Source organism: Anoplophora glabripennis, unplaced genomic scaffold (genome assembly GCF_000390285.2).
Source record: "Anoplophora glabripennis isolate ALB-LARVAE unplaced genomic scaffold, Agla_2.0 scaffold1, whole genome shotgun sequence".
Lineage (NCBI taxonomy): Eukaryota > Metazoa > Arthropoda > Insecta > Coleoptera > Cerambycidae > Anoplophora > Anoplophora glabripennis.
Window position 1 is genome coordinate 1,074,972 of NW_019417028.1, and position 18,992 is coordinate 1,093,963.

Here is an 18,992-nt window from a genome sequence, read left to right on the forward strand (position 1 = left end):
AAATAAACTATTTTTTTCTTTTTTTTTTTCTCGTTTCGACAATGCCTATGTATGTTTTCAGCCACGAAAATTGAATAATTTCAAATATTTCGAATTTTCACCGCCAAGAACGGCGGTGACAGCATTTTTAACATTAAGGCGATATTTCGCATAGTGTTAGCTATGTCCTGTCCAAATTTTGTTCATGCAACTCTCTTGGTTTCGACAATACCGATGTATGTTTTCAGCCACGAAAATTGAATAATTTCAAATATTTCGAATTTTCACCACCAAGAACTATGGTGACAACATTTTTAACATTATGGCGATGTTTCGCATTGTATTAACTATGTCCTGTCTAAATTTAGTTTCTTGCAACTCTCTCGGTTTCAAAAATACAATATCTATGAATATGTTAAGCTACGAAAATTTAATAATTTCAAATATTTCGAATTTTCACCACCAAAAACGGCGGTGACAGCGTGTTAATAAAAAATGTTAAAATTGGCACAAAAAATTGTATGATTACTTTTGTCAGTGTCATTTAGAATTTTTCTTTAGTAAAAATGATTAAAAAAGTCAAATTTTTCACAAACCGATGAAAAAAAAAACATTTCCCTTATAATAACACTGAACAATTTTGACTGAAATTAACAATTATATCAAAACTATCTACAGAAATTTTAAATAGACCATATTGGACAATATTAAAATAACATATAATATTTTTTATAACACCCAGAAATTTAAAGATTTGTACAATACACAAAACTAACTTAAAAAAAATAATGGATAACAAAAATTAAATACATTCCTTTTATTCTGCCTAGTAATTTTATTTTTGTAAAGTTTTGTTGTTTTCTTTTAAATGGACATACTGTATATTTTCCTTTTTCTTTTAATTACTGCAAAATTTCTTCAATACTACCCAGACCGATTATTTTATTTTTCTGACTTACCTTGACCATATTTATTTTCAAAACAATAGTAATTTAGCGAAAGTATCATAATATTTCCGTCAAAGCATACATTTGAGATGTTTTCCCGTCTATCGTAATGTAAAAATTTGATTTGGATACACATTTTTTAAAGCTAGAAAACATATGTTTCTTAATCATCAATTTTCCAACTAAAATTATTTACATGAGGATGAGTTTTATTCTGTCAATTTAGCTCGTACACTCCACTTGAAAAACATCAAGGTCCCTTATGTCAGTAACAAAATCTAATACTTAAAAAATGTAATTTTAGATAACTATCTTGTAAACGCAATTTCCAATTGTTTTTCGTTTAACATTAATCGACGGTTTAAACTAATACACTTTTGTCAATTTACTCTATTTTGCACCTCCAATAATAACGGAGCTAGCAATAGTGCTGGCCTATTTCGAAACATACTGTATAGTCTCTATAAGTTATCAAAATTTCCTGAAGCGCGAAAAGATAAACAAAAAATTGTATCATATATTTTTTTCTGTTAAATTTAATTGAAACTTTAAGAAATTTCAAAGAATAAAATACTTCTTTCTTTCCACAACATCACACCGAACACTATTCGTAACCATTCAACCAGATTCTCAGGCGTCGGGTAAAAATACAAAGCCCAATATTTCATCTGATGTACACTTACAGAAGCACGCTGCAAATACCAATTTTAAAACAAGAGACATAGCTGTAGTCGAGACAGAAAGAATTGTCCGAACGAAATTGCACAGGACTGTATTCATATGCTCACGTTACCAAGCGTATACAGTCAATTTCATTCGGTTCAACTTCAACTAACTCCTAAGACTTTGATATACTCCAAGTAAGCGTAATTACGAAGTAATTACACATGAAAGGGATAGTCACGTGGTATTTTAGCAAATAATCTGCACAGTTTAGCTTGTTAGCGGTAATGCGTGCGTGTGTGAATTTAGCCTGGTTAAAATCCATGGCCTATTAGATCCTCACAAGTTGGTTATTTGTTTTATGGTTTGGAAACACTTTACACCAAGTACGTCTCTAAATAACTGGATAACTTTTTTCTAGTGTCAGTAAAATTGCGAATTTATCTCAATCAGTACTTGACTTATATTACGCCAATCGACCTAGATCATAAACCCTGAAGACTTAAACAAAAAGGCAATATATATTATCTCAGGGTCATGAAAAAGCCGCTCGGGAATTTGCTCTTTTTGCTGATTTTTCCGCATTCGACATTTATTTTACAGTTAACAAATAGGTGAAATATGACTTTAGGTACCTTAAATGGTAGGTAATTTAATTGCCTACAAGATAAAATAATCTCCGATAGGTCGTCTAGGTTTTCATAGGCAGTAAAAAAAGTGAAAAAACACTTACCTAATTTTGCCACTTACTTATAATTTTCTAAGTTAGCGTCACTTCTTTTGAGTTAGTTTTTTTGACATTATCATTTTACATACCTTTCCCCGTCAGAAAGTGCAATACTAATAATTTTTTTACGTTCAAACTCTAATTTGACTGTACTATATTGGCTATGGATGATTAGTACTGAATTCCGAAACGAAAAAAATATATTTTAACAGCAAATTACTTTGTTTTCGTTTTATTAACTGTATTTTTATATGACTCAATTATTAAACTAGTAGGTATGTTCGTAATATTAGCTGCATTGTACGATATATTTTTTCAGGCATTCAAGAAATGGTTCTACTTCAACTACGGGTAAAAGATTCGAAATCCCGAAGCCATAGAGTACTGCGCTGAAGAAAGTATTTTTCTACCAATGGATATGGAAATATTTTTCCTGGACCAGAAAAAATTTCAAACTTAACAAGATGTGTACTTGTAAAAACAAATCTTCGAAGGGCAACAAATCTAGAACACAAAAATCCTCGAAGTTAATTCCATTTACAGTGACGTACATATAATTTTGCCATGGGGGGCAATTCGTTCCCTCAATAAGTAAGTGCATCTCGCAAAGGAAGTGTTAAGCTAAAAAAATGATATATCCTCTAACCGGTCATTCTGTTTAAAAAGCAGAACTTACTTGTTATGTATTAGGGGATGTGCTTCCTAAAACAACCCTCTAGATCTATTACCACTATAGCGAAGCTGTTAGTGTTGTTGTTAAGTTTTCTATTGACATTAAATCTGTGCTTCTTCCTCCGGATTTACCACTATACTTAAACAAACCTACTTCCACAAACCAGGATACCATTATGTTATTCATTTCTATTTGTTACCTTATTTGGATTTTAAATTCAAAGTTCCTGAATAAATTCTTCGATTGTATAGAAAATATTCACCATTGCAGTTATAAATTAGTACCGATATTGTTAAGTTTATCCGTTATGTTTATTACGAAATTGTTAATTTGTTTTTTTTTATTTTGAAATTAAAATTACTTCCATATACGTGTCATGGCAAATACTCAAAATTAGGGCTGTCAGAACTGAGCCGCTGGACATAGGCGTACACATTATTTATTAAAAAAAATACACTAACGGATAAGAATTAATTAAGCAGCATCCGCACGATAACAAAGACAACAGTATACTTACACATGACATGAACGTGAAAAGTATTCTGAGGCAGCCATTCTACGCATGTCTCGGTTGGCACGCCATTGAAGTACGGCTCTCTCTGACAGCCCTACTAATAATTTGTTCGGATATTTTTATTTTGAAATTTTACCAATTCGCAGATACTCCCGTAACATATTGAAATCCGAGTTAGTTTTACCATTTCGATTTGACAGTTTATATTCACTTACAAGCAAAAATCAGTAATCAGTACAGATATTGTTAAGTTTAATTGTTATAATTAGTTACTGTTGAATATTAAAAAAAAACCTATTACAGAATTCAGTTATTCCATATTGTTGCTGCCTGTTGTTAAAAAACGTTTTATTATCACTTTCAGTTAAGTTTTTGTTTATTATTTACGTTGTTTGTTTTTTGTTGTTCCCAGTATCAGTCCCCAATAGCACAATTTTTCACAAAATGCCGCTCTTCCACTACAATAGACGCGAAATGTTAAATTGTTCCGTTATTTTCTTGTTACGTTTCCTTTGATTTATTATTAAAAAAACATTGACATATTAAGTAGATATATTACATATATTCAAGTTAAACTTCTTTTGGCTGTTACACAAAATTTTTTTGGGATGTTAAGTTTGCTTTTTGTTTGTTTTCCGTTTAAGTTTGCTTTTGTCACTTGATGTCTCAGTGGCAAGAAGCTAGAATCGTTAAGTTTTTGTTTACGTTTTTAACAAAATTTGAGAAAAAATCAAAATTTCCCTCAAACAGTTTCTCGTTATGATCCGCTATTTGTTGGTTTATTTCGTTATGCATCATGCATCACATATATTCCAGATGTGTTCCATTTGTTGATTGTTAAGTTTGATTTGAACCTAGTAGCTAATTTTTTGGGCATTATTATAAACGTTATACAGGGTGGTCACCTCTAAGATGTACACCACTAGTGAACTCACACTCTGAACTAGAAGATATACAGAGTTGGTTAAATTACAAGAAAGTTGCATATTTTCATACGATTTTGGATTATGAAAAGAAATTGAAAATAATTTGCACCTGAAATAATCTGAAAAAAACTGAAAATTTTACTTTTTTTATTTCTTCCACATATTTTTTATTATTGAAAGTAACATCATATTTATAGGCCACCTAGATCCTTATGTTTCCAGAAGCAACTTTTCATTTTCTTATGGACACCGTATTGGATTTTTGCACTATTAAATGAAGCAAAAGAGGTTAATTTTATGATTTATTTAATTCGATCATAATTGCCATGAAAAAAAAACGTGAAAATTTTGAAATTTCTGTTTAAAAGTAAACAAATTATAATGTACTGCTGTATCTTTTGCATATTCTAGTTCAGAAGATATTAATGGTGTACACCTTAAAAGTGACCAACCTGTAGATATTTTACTTATAATTTATTAACAGAAACGGTAGCTGTCAGCTACAGCAACATAATATTAACATTTGCCATACAACAAAGAAATACATAAAACTACATACGAATATTAAAGAATTATTGGTTAATATGTTATTTGTTATTAATTCAATTGTCGTTTGTTATTGTTAATAAGACCTTGTTTTTGTTTGGTTCGTAGCCACTCTTGTCCGCTTCTGTTATATTTCCTACTTCCTTCATATTAACTTTGCATAATATAACTTTATTGTAGGTCCTATTTTTCTGATGTTTAAGTATTTAATCCGAAATAATAATCGCTCTAAAATAAATATATAACTGTTACATCCAATTGTTCAGAATAGAAAAAAAATAGTCAGTTTCAATATCTATTTCTCTACAAGAGATCGAAGCCAAACATCTTTGATATATCGTTTACGAGATGTTTTTTCTCTTGTTTAATTATATCTTCTTCATATTTTAAAATTTCAAATATTGCCGCATTTTTATCATTGGTTGCTATTCTAGAGCGCCCTGTCTACTCCCCAAAACTCATATCTTGCAAATAGATCAGTTTTTCTAATATATAAATCCAGTTAAATTTTTATTTACACTAGTATTACATAATAACACTATATTCCATAGATGAATCATTTTCGTCAACTTTTTTTAGTTCTATACTTTCTCCATTTTTTTTTAATAAATATTATTATTCAGTTTCAATAATTTTATCAATTTTAATTGTTTCATTTTTTAAGATATTCCATTTTCTGTTTCAGTTTATTATTATTTTTTTAAGTTTTCGTTTTAGTTTATTGTTTATTTTTTGGTTACGTTTATTTTACTTTTTCTGTATTTTGAAAAGAATCCTTTATAAAAAAATTTTAAAAAAATAATGCTCTTATGACTGAGCTACATTATTTCTTTTTTAATTCTTTTTTTGGTAATTTAATAATGTCAGCATATTAAGGATAAAATGATCAAGGATATTTGAATTATTGTCCTCTAATTTTTCAGCGCCTGTTTATTAAGATTCATAAATCAATTTCACAAGTGATTTACATACATATTCTCATAAAAATTTATGTGAAAGTTAAGATATCGTAAATAGGACATATCTTTTTGCTCAGGGATAATAAGCATGCTTAACGTGCAATGTTAACAAACATGTTTTCTATATTTTTATTATTTGCATTTGTTACAAATTGAAAAAAGTTTGTTTTTTCTTAAGCGATTTTAAAAAATCTGTTGGGCTGAATTCTAAATCAATTGAAATTCAATTAAAAAAATACAGAGTATGTTACTATTACGACTTTTATTATTCAACGACTTAAAAAAGAATTAAAGAAGGAATTTCTTACGTTAGAAGTAGGCATCAATTTATTTTATTTTCTATTTTTTATTTCTTTCCTTTTTTCCTTTTTATTTATTTATTTTTAATTCATTTTATATTTTAATCCATATATTTTATTTCAAAATAGCATTTAACCATCCACAACGTTTTATTATTTTTACATTTAATTTTTTATTATCATTAACATTATTTCCTTATTTTATAGCTTCTTCTAACAATTAATTATAAATAGTTCTGAATAAGTTCTATTGAAATTGGTAACATCCAATTGCTTGTAAATAACTCGACGTGTGAATTTTGTTTATGTGTTTTAAGTTAGGATACGTTTATTAGTACGTACATTAGTTACTAAAAACTTGCGAAAATAACAGCAAAATTATAACACCAATTGCTTTCTGTATGTTAAGTGGATTTGATTAGATTTAAATATTCCTTTAGATTTAAGGTTTTCTAGAACTCATAAGTGACTCTTTATATATTAGGTATTTTTGTGTTTGGTATTTGTGTGCCTTATTTGTGTGCTTTGATTTGTGTATCCAATTTTTTTTTCGAGTCTTATTTATTTGGAAGCATAAATTCTACTTATAATATCAAAGACTCTCTTAGATAGCTAGATTTTTAATGTTATCAGTAACTTCCAAATAAATAAAACTAAATCAACTGTTTTGTTAAGTTTCCGTTAAGTTTTTGTTTTGTATTATATGAAAAGCAGAAGTACACTTGATGAGTACAACAAAAGAGAGAAATCGATAATCGTACCTATTTCTGCTTCTTCTTCATCTGCTTTTTCTGCATCCGATTTTTATTTTTGTTGAGTTTTTGTTTTTTTTTTTCAATGTTATGTTACTTTCGTTAAGTTTTTTTTTTTTTCATGTAAATATTGTAAATAATGTAAATATTTTGATGTGCTTTGTGCCAAATAAATTTATAAAACAAATATTCTCTTCATTTATTCATACGCCTAGTTCTATACTTTTCCTCTATTTTATAAGATCACATCTGACAGTCATTGTGGAAGAGATATTCACATATTTTACCCATCGTAACTTTTAATTTGTAAATAATTGGGTCTTAGAGATATAAATAAATTTTTTCGTTCTTTATTATTATTTCCTTAGCTCTGGGTTAAGGTCAGTTCAAGATCAAATGTAGAGAATCAATTGCCAACAATATAAACCTACACATCTGTATGTTTTAGGGGTTGCTAAATCGCAATATGGGGTCCGATAATAAATATATTTGTTTACATTGTTGGCAATTGATTCTCTATGTTTGACCTTGAACTGACCTTAACCTAAACCTTATCGAGTTAAATGGACCCACGAGTGAGGTTAAGTGGCACCAAAAACGTATAGATGTAGTTTTACTTAGTTGGCAATAGATTCTTTATGTTTGACCTTGAACTGACCTTAACCTAGACCTGATTGGGTCAAACGGACACCGGATTCGGATTCAGCGCCTTCAAAAAATCAATATTTTTGTGATGATTTCGCTATGCCTTAATTTGCTTACAAAGTTAAATGAACAACGGATGAGATAGTATAGGAGTCACAATTGCCAACATTTCTTTTTCTAAAATGAAATGTTATTGAAGAAATAGAATCTTGTTAGCTATTTTACTATATGCAACGCTTCTATTAGTGTCTAAAACTTCATTTTTCCATTATAATGAATTAGAGAATTACCAAGTACTAATATATTCAATAAACGATGTATATTGTAGGTATATTTTTGCTAAAACAATTTGACTCCGTTAGAAATACATTATCTATTTCTGCGGGACACATTTTGGATAATTTGGAACTTATGGCGCCATCTACAGTCCAATAGCTTCAGTACGTTGCTGCTTTGCATAGGATCCTTTTAACTGTCATCACATTAGTTTAGTTTTTAGACAACTAGTTGCCTTCTATATAAACTACAAGTCTTTTATATTATAAATATTTATTCTTAATCGTACCGTACGCAAAATTTCTTTAAAATACAACCCATTGACTTCATTTTGAGAGAATAATAAACAAATCAAAGCCTTAAAAAAACATAATAATTACTATGATATCTCTTCATGTGCAGATTATTAAATGGCTCTTATTGATTATTTTGTCAAACGGAAAAATGGCGTGCGTCATATGAGAAGCATAATTTCAAAACTCTATCAAGCTTCCTTAAAGATCGTGGAGAGGTTAATGACTCGTGGAAAGTGGTATTAATTGTTTTATTATTTAATATTCGCTAGTGGTGGCATCGAGGATTTAAAAATTTAAAAATCATTTAATGGTCTTCATTAGGCGGGAGAAATGTTGTTTGTTTTGATTATGAATAGCCCCTGAACAGCAGGCTTTATGATGGTAAGTAAATTTTTGAATTTTGTTACATATAGGTCGCATGAATTTTGTATTTACTTATACAAAATGAATGGTTCCTACATAAAAATGTATACCAAAGCCAGAACATATTGTTTACTAATAATCGTTAACTTATTTTTTCTTCTGGGTACAGCAATTTAGTTAAGAAAATGTTTTCGTATGATAATAAATTTATCTTACAAAAAGATTTTTAAAAATATTATTTCGCTCATATAAAATTTGTAAGAATCATAAAACTTACAGGACAAAATTAATTTGAAACATACAGTGCGATTAGTGAAAACGGGACACGCCAAATATTACATTTTTTTAAATGGAACACCCTGTATATTTTTAAACATAAAGATTTCTGAGAAAATTCTATATATGGCAATATAAACAGTTTAACATTTTGGGAAAAACATGACCTCGAAGAAGTTGTATTAACTTTCAACTATTAACACTTGGAGCAAAAATATTTGACAGAGTTATAGGCAAATGTCAAGCAAATACTCCTATATTGGCTATTATCGATATTTTAGAGGGCATTTTTTATAATTCGATAATTTTTAGAAAGTTGATTTTCTAAAATGTTTCAAATGGGACACCCTGTATTTTATTGTTCTATTTTATTCACATGTCAGTCCACTTCAACTTTTATTAAGTATGTTCCTAAAGTTGTTAGTTTTTAAGATATATCAACATTTCTGGAAAAACCTAATTTTTATTATTTTCGGTCGCACGAAATGGCCTTGGAAAAAACTGTCACATTGTGTCAACTTGTTTGTTCATAATTTATCATTCAATTTTGAGTTAATTTTATTATTTAATATTTATTTGTGGTATTCTAAAAATAATAAAAATTAAGTTTTTTTAAAAACTAATAATTTTAGATATAGAACATGCTTAATAAAAGTTGAAGTGGACCGATATGTGAATAAAATAGAACAATAAAATACAGGGTGTTCCATTTGAAAAATTTTATTTTAAACTTTCTAAAAATGATCGTATTATAAAAAATGCCCTCTATAAAATATCGATATTAGCTAATATAGGAGTCTTCCACATGAAAAATTTTAGAAAATCAAGTTAAAACTTTCTAAAAATGATCGTATTATAAAAAATGTCCTGTATAAAACATCGACATTAGCCTTTATCTAACATTTGCTTATAACTCTGTCTAATTATTTTGTTCCAAGTGTTAGTAGCTGAAAGTTAATACAACTTCTTCCAGGTCATGTTTTTTCCAAAATTCGAAGAATTATCTACATAACTTGGCAACCCCGCACTAAAATGGTAAACTGTTTATATTGCAATACATAGAATTTTCTCGGAAATCCATATGCTTGAATATATACAGGGTGTTCCAAATGTAATATTTGGCGTGTCCCGTTTTTACTCATCACCCTGTGTGTTTCAAATTAATTTTGTAGTTTAGTTTTCTTGATTCTGTACAAATTTATATAAATCTTTTTTTCTGTAGTTTGAGTAACAAGGGAATTATTTTACTTTCTCACACTAATGGCCCACCCTGTATATTACACCTTTTCTAAAGCTGTTATTCTTACAGCATTTAGAAATGTTAAATATGTATAAAAGTTGAATGCTTTTTCTTAAAACGTCAGTATTTTGTATCAGTCAAACAAATTAATATCGCAAATGTATGATAATAGAAGAATTAATCATTTTTTACGAATTAATTTGATATGATACTTGATCTTGGGTTATAGGGATATTAAGTTTGATGGGTCTATCTCCAATAGCAATGATTTTACTTTGTTGATATTATCTCATTTGGTCATATCTTGCCATAAAAGATAGACCCATCAAACCATAGCTGTAGTCATAACAGGGGTTTCTAGATTACGATTAAAAGATATACAGGATCTTCCCTTTTTAAACGTACTAACTAACTTTAACAGTTGATAGAGGCGTCATTTTGAACAAAAAAGCTCATTTAAGCATAGGTAAATCGGTTCTTAACCGAGATACAGGGTGTCCAATTTAATTTTTTTTTTTAACTCTTTTCGTAAGCATTAACAAAACCAAAATGACCTACAAACGATTCCCTACAACCATCAGTAGTGTGGTAGGCGGGTAGGGTAGTCACTGTCCTTTTTTTTTTAAATAAAATGTCTGCGCCTGAGTTTTTTGAAAATTTCATGACATTTTTGATGTCTTTGATTAATTTTGAATGAAAAATTGTTCTTATAAAATCGTTATAAAATAAAAGGGTTTTGAGTAAATGGCGAGAAATTCTTTTATTGAGCATAAAATGACACAATTTTAGTTTATTTGATTTGATACTAGATTTGTCTGAACAGATTTAGTAAGCGATGGACTTGTTTGATAGTCATTAGTTGCTGTATCGTAGCTAGGTCAACATTTCAATTTTGCCCCCCTTCCCCCCAAATCATTTTGTAGGAAGAGAGAAGAGAAAGAATACATTGACTTTAAAGTGTAATTTAAGTTATAACGAGCGTTCAAATAAAAACGTGGTCGAAGTTGGCTCTGACACATTGGACGTAGGGAGTAGCTTATAGCGACCAACTTAACCTCATTTCTCAACGAGCTGTATAGCAGCTGTCAGTTTCAATAACGTTAATGACTATATAACTTTATTTTAAAGAATAATCGTAATAACAATAACCAACAATTAAAGGAGCTGCGGAAAGTGTCCCCCTCCTTGTTATAACAATAAATTAAAGCAACTGCTGAAAGTGTCCCCCTCCTTGTTATAACAATAAATTAAAGCAACTGCTGAAAGTGTCCCCCTCCTTGTTCCAAGCACTTTTCACACCTGTTCCTCAAAGAATTAAAGACATTTTCTAAGATGCTCGGGGTATTGTTAATTTCATAGATCTTGTCTNCGAGAAATTCTTTTATTGAGCATAAAATGACACACAATTTTAGTTGATATGATTTGATACTAGATTTGTCTGAACAGATTTAGTAAGCGATGAACTTGTTTGATAGTCATTAGTTGCTTTATCGTAGCTAGGTCAAGATTTCAATTTTGCCCCCCTTCCCCCCAAATCATTTTGTAGGAAGAGAGAAGAGAAAGAATACATTGACTTTAAAGTGTAATTTAAGTTATACATTTGCCCCTAGCAGTTGTCCCCATTGCCAGCCCCTATAACTACGACGCTGATTCGTTGTTAGTAACTCACAAATAACTGCCACACTGTAAGTAAAATAGATAGACAGAGGAGGTCCTGTATAATGACTTCAACGGTCACCAGACATTAATTCCTTTGATTATTTTAGGTTTTTAAGAGAGAACTTTGTTCTTATTTGTAAAATTGTATCGCATTACTAAGGTTCATTCTGATTAAATTTTTGTGTTTGGCTGTTTTGCAATCAACACACACACACGAATGTTTTACACCATAAATAAATCCAAGTCAAAAAGTCAATTGGCAGAAATATTTTCTGCAAACAGAATACATTTTTCCTTAAAACCTATTGACTCAACACATGCGATCAAAACTCTTCTGGATTCGCTTCTCCATCTCTGTCTCTGTTTGCGAGTGTTGATGCATTTGAAAACTGTTTTACACAAAGATGTGCAGTTAACTTGTAGTTTTTTTCACAATGTTCACTGATTTATTGTTACGGTATTGGCGAATCGTTTTAGTATATTTATTCGTTCTTACTAAAACACACACCACAAGCACAATGTCCTTTAAACAAAAGAAAACACAAATAAATTACATAAAACACTTATTCACTAATATTTTTCACAATACGCGTTCCCGTAATGAAAACGAAATAGAACCGATGATAACCTAACGTTGAACTAACAGCCTTTCAGTTTACTACAAAAAAAAAGGGACAAAAAAGCTAAGGATATGCCGTTTACAGCCGCAAATATTAATTTCTTTTTATGTAGTGCGTAAGTCGAGGATTCCAGACGTTATCAATAAGTTTGAAGAGTTTTAATTATTAATTTTAATATCCGTTTTCAACTTTCAATGATTTTGATTTTTGAGAATGGGATTGGATGAGACGTTACTTAAATATAATCATTGTCTTAGCAGGATATCCCAATCAAAATAATTGTGATGTTAACTTTATTAACTTGCAAGTAATTGAGGATAGAGCTCTTCATATATTTACAAAAAAACAGTAGCAAATAGCGTTATCTGATAGCCAAAAAGGGTGACAAGAAATACTGGCAAATTAAAGATTTAGTTAGTAATAAATCAGATGAGTATAATCGCAGCAAAATCGTATGAAAAAAATTAAAAAAGTAATTATGAATGTAAATAAAGAATGCATATTAGCATTTAATATATATAGAGATGTATTCTACACGAAATTTATTTCTCTGGCAATTCTGTATTTGCAAATAAAACATTAAATAATCTAAATAAAGTGATACTTCTAAACCTAACCCAGTGGGATGAACTTCGACGCCTTTGAAAGAGAATAGTTGTTAGGTGTCGAAAATGAAGCTGAATATACCTTACATGGATAAATTGAATAAGGGAACTGTATTTTTGTGCTGAGATCACTAACTTTACAGTCTCATAGTAATTTAGTTGACTCACAAGTTCAAAAGAAAAACTTTAGGCAACATATCCAAAGGCATATCACCAAACCTGGAAGATTCACATAATGTTTGTTTAAATATGTAATACTCGAACCAGAATCCTTTTTATCATAGGGAATTGAAATATTTTATTGTAAACAGCTTCAATTATTATGCAACCTTACCAATCCTATGTTAGAATTGGATGCAACCTGGAGAATTTTAAGAAAATCGTCACCATAAGAGTTTTTGCCACGAAAGCTTCCAAAGACTTTGACACTAATATAGTGGGAATAAAGATATGAAGAAGTTTTTAACAAATTTTTTAATAGAGATGTTTTCACGTATAATAAAAGTGATATTATTGGAACGTATGATAGTAGCGAAATATTTGTGAGTGGTAAATGGGAAAATAAAAGATTATTTCATAATCTATAAATGATATATTTTCCATGTTTTTTCTCGCGGATGACAAGCATTAGATGATGGTTTTTAACAAGTTTTTGAAGCATGATTTTGTTTACATAAATCCGCTGGGGAAGAATAATGACGAAATAAAAACTAATTTATTCAAAAGTGCTTATAAAATCCAAATCAAGCAGAAAAACCTGTCACTTTTGAGATGAACTATTTTTCCTGTACTAGAGAAGGTTCTTAAAGATTCGATTTTACTTTTTTATAATCCAATCATTGCAAATATCTCAGATAGTTAGTTTTGCCATAAAAGTCACTATAAACAAACGTTATATTCTAGAAAACTAGAACAAAACACGACGTCAATTTTTCGTCACCTCTAAGAGCTTCATTAACATTTTCTGGAGCCGTGCACCGTACTCGTAAAATTCTGAGGTGGTTTGCCAAGATTTTATAAATATCTGTTTCGCTAATAAATACAAGTCGAGCACCTTCTACTAAGCTTCAGTTCAGGTCCATCATTTAAAATAGAAATGATAAGTAATATTAGAAAACAGTGTGGTGGTTTATATATAGCACCCAAAAGTACCTCTTTGCTGTGCGCCAAGCTATAAAATAATATATTGCATCATAATTATAAACAGAGACAGAATATATGAGACAACTTCAGAAGTAATTAACTTTCTATATTATTTTTTCGGGTTATTACGCCTGTATCTGATCGATGCCAGACACAGAATTGCCTTTCACTTTTTTAGCCTTAGCTAGGAATCTTGTTGTTCTTGGTCTAGGCTCTGTGGGGGCGGACTAACGGTTAGAACTCCCAGATCCACCCTGATGTTCATTTCTTATTATTATTGGATCTAATTGTAAGGCCACAGAACCGTTCTTCAGGTAATAGCGATCCTCTGAGACGTTCCAGAGCGACCTCTGCAACTGATCCAGTCTTTGGAAGTACTGGATGTCATTTAGAAATTATCCAGTAGACACCATTATTTCCTACTCCGATTGACAAAGTTATGACAGGCATCAAATAAGATAAACTTCAGAAATACACATATTTTTATATGAAGTGTACAAGGTTTTTCGTTTATTATCAAGACATTCTATATATTATTCCCGTACATCTGCTTAAAGACAGCTATTTTGTAAACGAATTATTTTTAAATCATCGTTTTGTCTGTCATATGAACAAAAATTTATGGATCAGATTTTGATACTTTAACAGAAAAACATGAATTCAAATTTTATTTACTTGGATGATAAGGTCCGGCCACATAGCACTGAAATCATGAATAACTTTTTTTATGATACTGGTAGAAATCGTATTTTATAGCCAGCTTATTTACCTCACCTTAAGCTAATAGAGCTTGTATGGGATGTTCCTGTTTTTTGTTATGTAAAAATTGTTTTCATGAAACGTAATTTTTAAATATGTCTGTGTGCTAATAATAGAGATAACACAATGATTAAACAACTTACTAATAGCCTTCTTTAAGTTGAATGCAACCAGGAATAGTAATGTCTTTGGAGAAAAAACACAAACTTGAACACCTTTCAACTTACCTCAACTTTTTTATGTTCCTCCTTGCTGGCTACAGATTCTAAGAGATGAAATAAGTAATATTAAATAAACCAGGGTTCGAAGGATATATATCACGATGTATATCACGATATACAGGGTGGTCCCGAGGTAATGGGCCAAAATTCATGGGTAGATTTCCGAAGCAAAAATATTGCGATTTAGCTGAACTTACCTTAGTTCAAAAGTTGATAGTTAAAGAGATACAGGGTGTTAAATGTAAAATATTATTTTAGTTTATTTCCATTTATTTCTTAATAAATGCAAATATCTACACAAAATTTTGGGGTTTGGGATTCTTTGGGTAGAGGAATTGAAATTTGTTCACATTTTGGTTATAGTTCATAGAGGGCGCCAGCTGCCGTAGATTGAATGTGTTGGGAACCACATAACTTTTTGTACTTTAAGGTATCTCATCTTTGGTATAAAATTTTTATTTCCAACTGTTTTTACACAAAAAAGGTTAGACTTTATGAAAGTAGCTATCTCGCACCGTTTCCGAGATATTTGGCTTTCAAACTTCCAATGCTAATAGTTGAAATAATTAAAATAAGTAATTTAGAAATGTCAAAAACAAAGGTTTATTTAGAATTAAAAATTGGAATGAACAGTAGAATAGTAAACATTAGTAAAAAATATGCCTTTTTGACAATAATTGCTCAAAATGTCCAGCTTCAACTTCAATACATTTATCAATGCGTTTATTAAAAAGATTGTCTTATTTTAAAGTATAAATCCTTAATGCGAAATGACTTACTGAGTGTTTATAGTTTCTCCATAAACAGACTTCAATTCCTTTACTCAAAGAACTCCAATCCCCAAAATTTTGTGAGGATATTTGCATTTGTTAAGGAATAAATAACAAAAACTGAAACAATATTTTACATTTAACACCCTATATCTCTTTAACTATCAACTTTTGGACTAAGGTACGTTCGGCTAAACCGTAATATTTTTGCTTGGGGAATCTACCCATGAATTTTGGCCCATTACCTCGGGACCACCCTGTATATCATAGATATTTATAACAAATGTAAAATTTACGAGTCTCTTAAAAAATGTAGTTATTCCCATAAAAAATAAGTTATGTGAAGTGAAATTAGCAAAAAACAGACAAGCATTACAAAATAAATATCAAAATTTGATAAATATCGGATATATATCCATATGAAGATATTTATATAAATATCATGATATTTTCGAACCCTGAAATAGACTATGGAAACAGACGAAAGCAAACAAATTTAAACTGTAAAAATTACTAAAACGAAAACAAAAAAGTTCAGAAGATGAAAACAGATAGATTTTCGAAACGTTAACAACTTTTGCGCGATATGAAGTGTTGTGTTTTTTGTATTTGTTTGCTTTATTCAGTATGATTTTTGGTTAGGCAAAACTATTTTGAACTTCACTGATCCTTTCAGCTTAAGGATTTATTTCACTCATTTTTAAATTTGTCCACAGGTGGCAAAATATCCAAAAAATAAAGAAAATACTTTCTTTCAAGAATTCCGTCACCTGTAACACCCCATATTTGTCCCATTTCTAGAAGATTAAACTCTTTTTATAAAACATGCAATTATTTTAATTAAGTAAACGTTTTAATGTACATATTTTTTTTCTTTCGGAAAATATGTTACAAACCACGGTTTAGAAAACAACAATCCCGAAACTTTCCATTTCAAAGCAGCTGCAACTTACCTCGTGAAAAATGCGATCATAAGTAAAATTGAAACAACATCATACATCAAATTTATCTGAGAGCGTGGACAATTTGGCAAAACACAGGCCAGGATGACATTTGAAAAATGGTTCCAGCATATTACTAGCCTTCTAATAAAAAAAACGTGAATTGATTAATGCCGCAGTGGCCATGAAAGCAGAATCTGACAGAGAATCTAGGTCGTAATGTGTCCCAAAGAAACAAAATTTATGTCTAACTAAAAATACTCAAAATAGTCAAGATTGTTCCACATTTTATTTCGATCCGGTAAGGTCAGATCTTGTCTTTACTGCTGTGTAAACAATTCGCTTTAATTAATGATTCAAGATGTATACATATGGATATTATAAATTGTAGTGGGTGGTGGTGGCTCTCATATTTTTTTAAATCTTCAATCAACAACATCAATTAATTGCCAACGTCCTTTTATCAGCTTCCCGAATTCAATACCGGTATAAATAAGTTAATTTTAATCAAATGAATTCCTGACATGCCGAACCCGAAACATTTACATTCTTACTGTAACTGCTGGACTGTATAATGTAAAATGTTGACTTAACAAGAATATACAAAGTGTGTATACAAAGCATCTGGAATTTTGGTGTCTATTTTTAATGTTCGATTTACCCACTCTCGTTAGGTACTCGATATATTTTCAACCAGTGGCGGCTCTTGACATCCATACCAGGGAGGGCGGAAAAATTTATAGTCCCCAGAGCATCGCTCTTGCGTTTTAGTGATACTTGCAAGTGCCAAACTTCTCTTCGAAAATTTTCGGCATAAGTAATTTGTGAAACAAACTGTGGTCAATTTGTCCGACAAAAATCATTTGACGTACGAGTAGTCCGATGCCCCAAAAATGTCAAAATGACGATTATGTTTCCCCATACATGCAAGTCAATTTTTATTTTTTTTTTCATTTTGAAACAAATTAGATATTTATTACAAAAAAATATGCGTACGACAAAAACAGCACCGCAAATTAATAAAAAATTGATAAAACATTTAAAATACTTTAATAGACCTTTTTTAATAAATAAAATATTTTAAAAAATTTATAAAAAAAAATTAAATATAATTGGGCAGATTTATTTTAAGTACTATTGAAAAGCAGGGAAAATATGTTCAACATTATTGTTTATAGTGAAACTCCATTCTTCTGCTTTTGTCCGAAATAATTACTTTTCCATTAGAGGTTGGTGTTTCTCGCACCATTGATTTTTCAATAGATTACTGTTACTCTGTCTTTACAATCTTTTAAAAAACACACAAGAAGCAATACGTAGACAACAAAATGTTACATCACACCTGAACAAATTACGTTTAATAAGAAAAATAGCCTTGAATAGCTACTATTTGGTTACGGTCGGATAAAACAGTGCCCGAACGCATAGTAAATATGCTGTGCGAAGGTAACCATGACCACCACTGTAAACACTTTACAGATGTATGAACGCGCTACGTGAAGCCCACGAAGTTTTCAAACAAATTTTGCAAGTCCAGATAACACTTTAAACTAAATTTTAATTTTACATTTTTTTACTATGAAAATTCTTGGTGGGGCGACGCCCTAGAGCCTTCCACACCAGCTGACACTGCTGTAAATTCAAGTTTCCGTGTGTAAAATTGATTCAAGCTTTAATATCGAAGAGACCAAATTTAAAAAAACAAAAACATTTGCCGAAACATAGAACAATTGCACACAAGGCGCTTGTCCTATTACGGTCCTGTGTATGTCCTGTCTTTGTCACTACTATTGCGGGTTCTTTTCTTGATCTGAGCATCTCGCTTCCAAATGAATCATCAGCATAAAACAAACAAAGAACATCTAATGCATCGGTTACGCTATTTATAAACTTATTATATAAGAGTGGTCCCTGAACGGAACCCTGAGATACACCGGAATGAGCCAGAAATTCAAAAGATTTAAAGCCATTGTAAACAACGTACTGTGTTTCAGAGACTACAGAATTTAATATTATAAGTTATAACATTGAAAGCTAGCTTCCGCAGTTCTATCAAAACATGAGTAAAAATATTCAGCCTCGAAACCCTCGCAAACTAGGATTAACATTTAGATCGATGTGCATGCACCACCGCAAAATTGAAGTGCATACAAAATACCCGCGTCCTCTTTGACTTGCTAAATACCGCAGGAC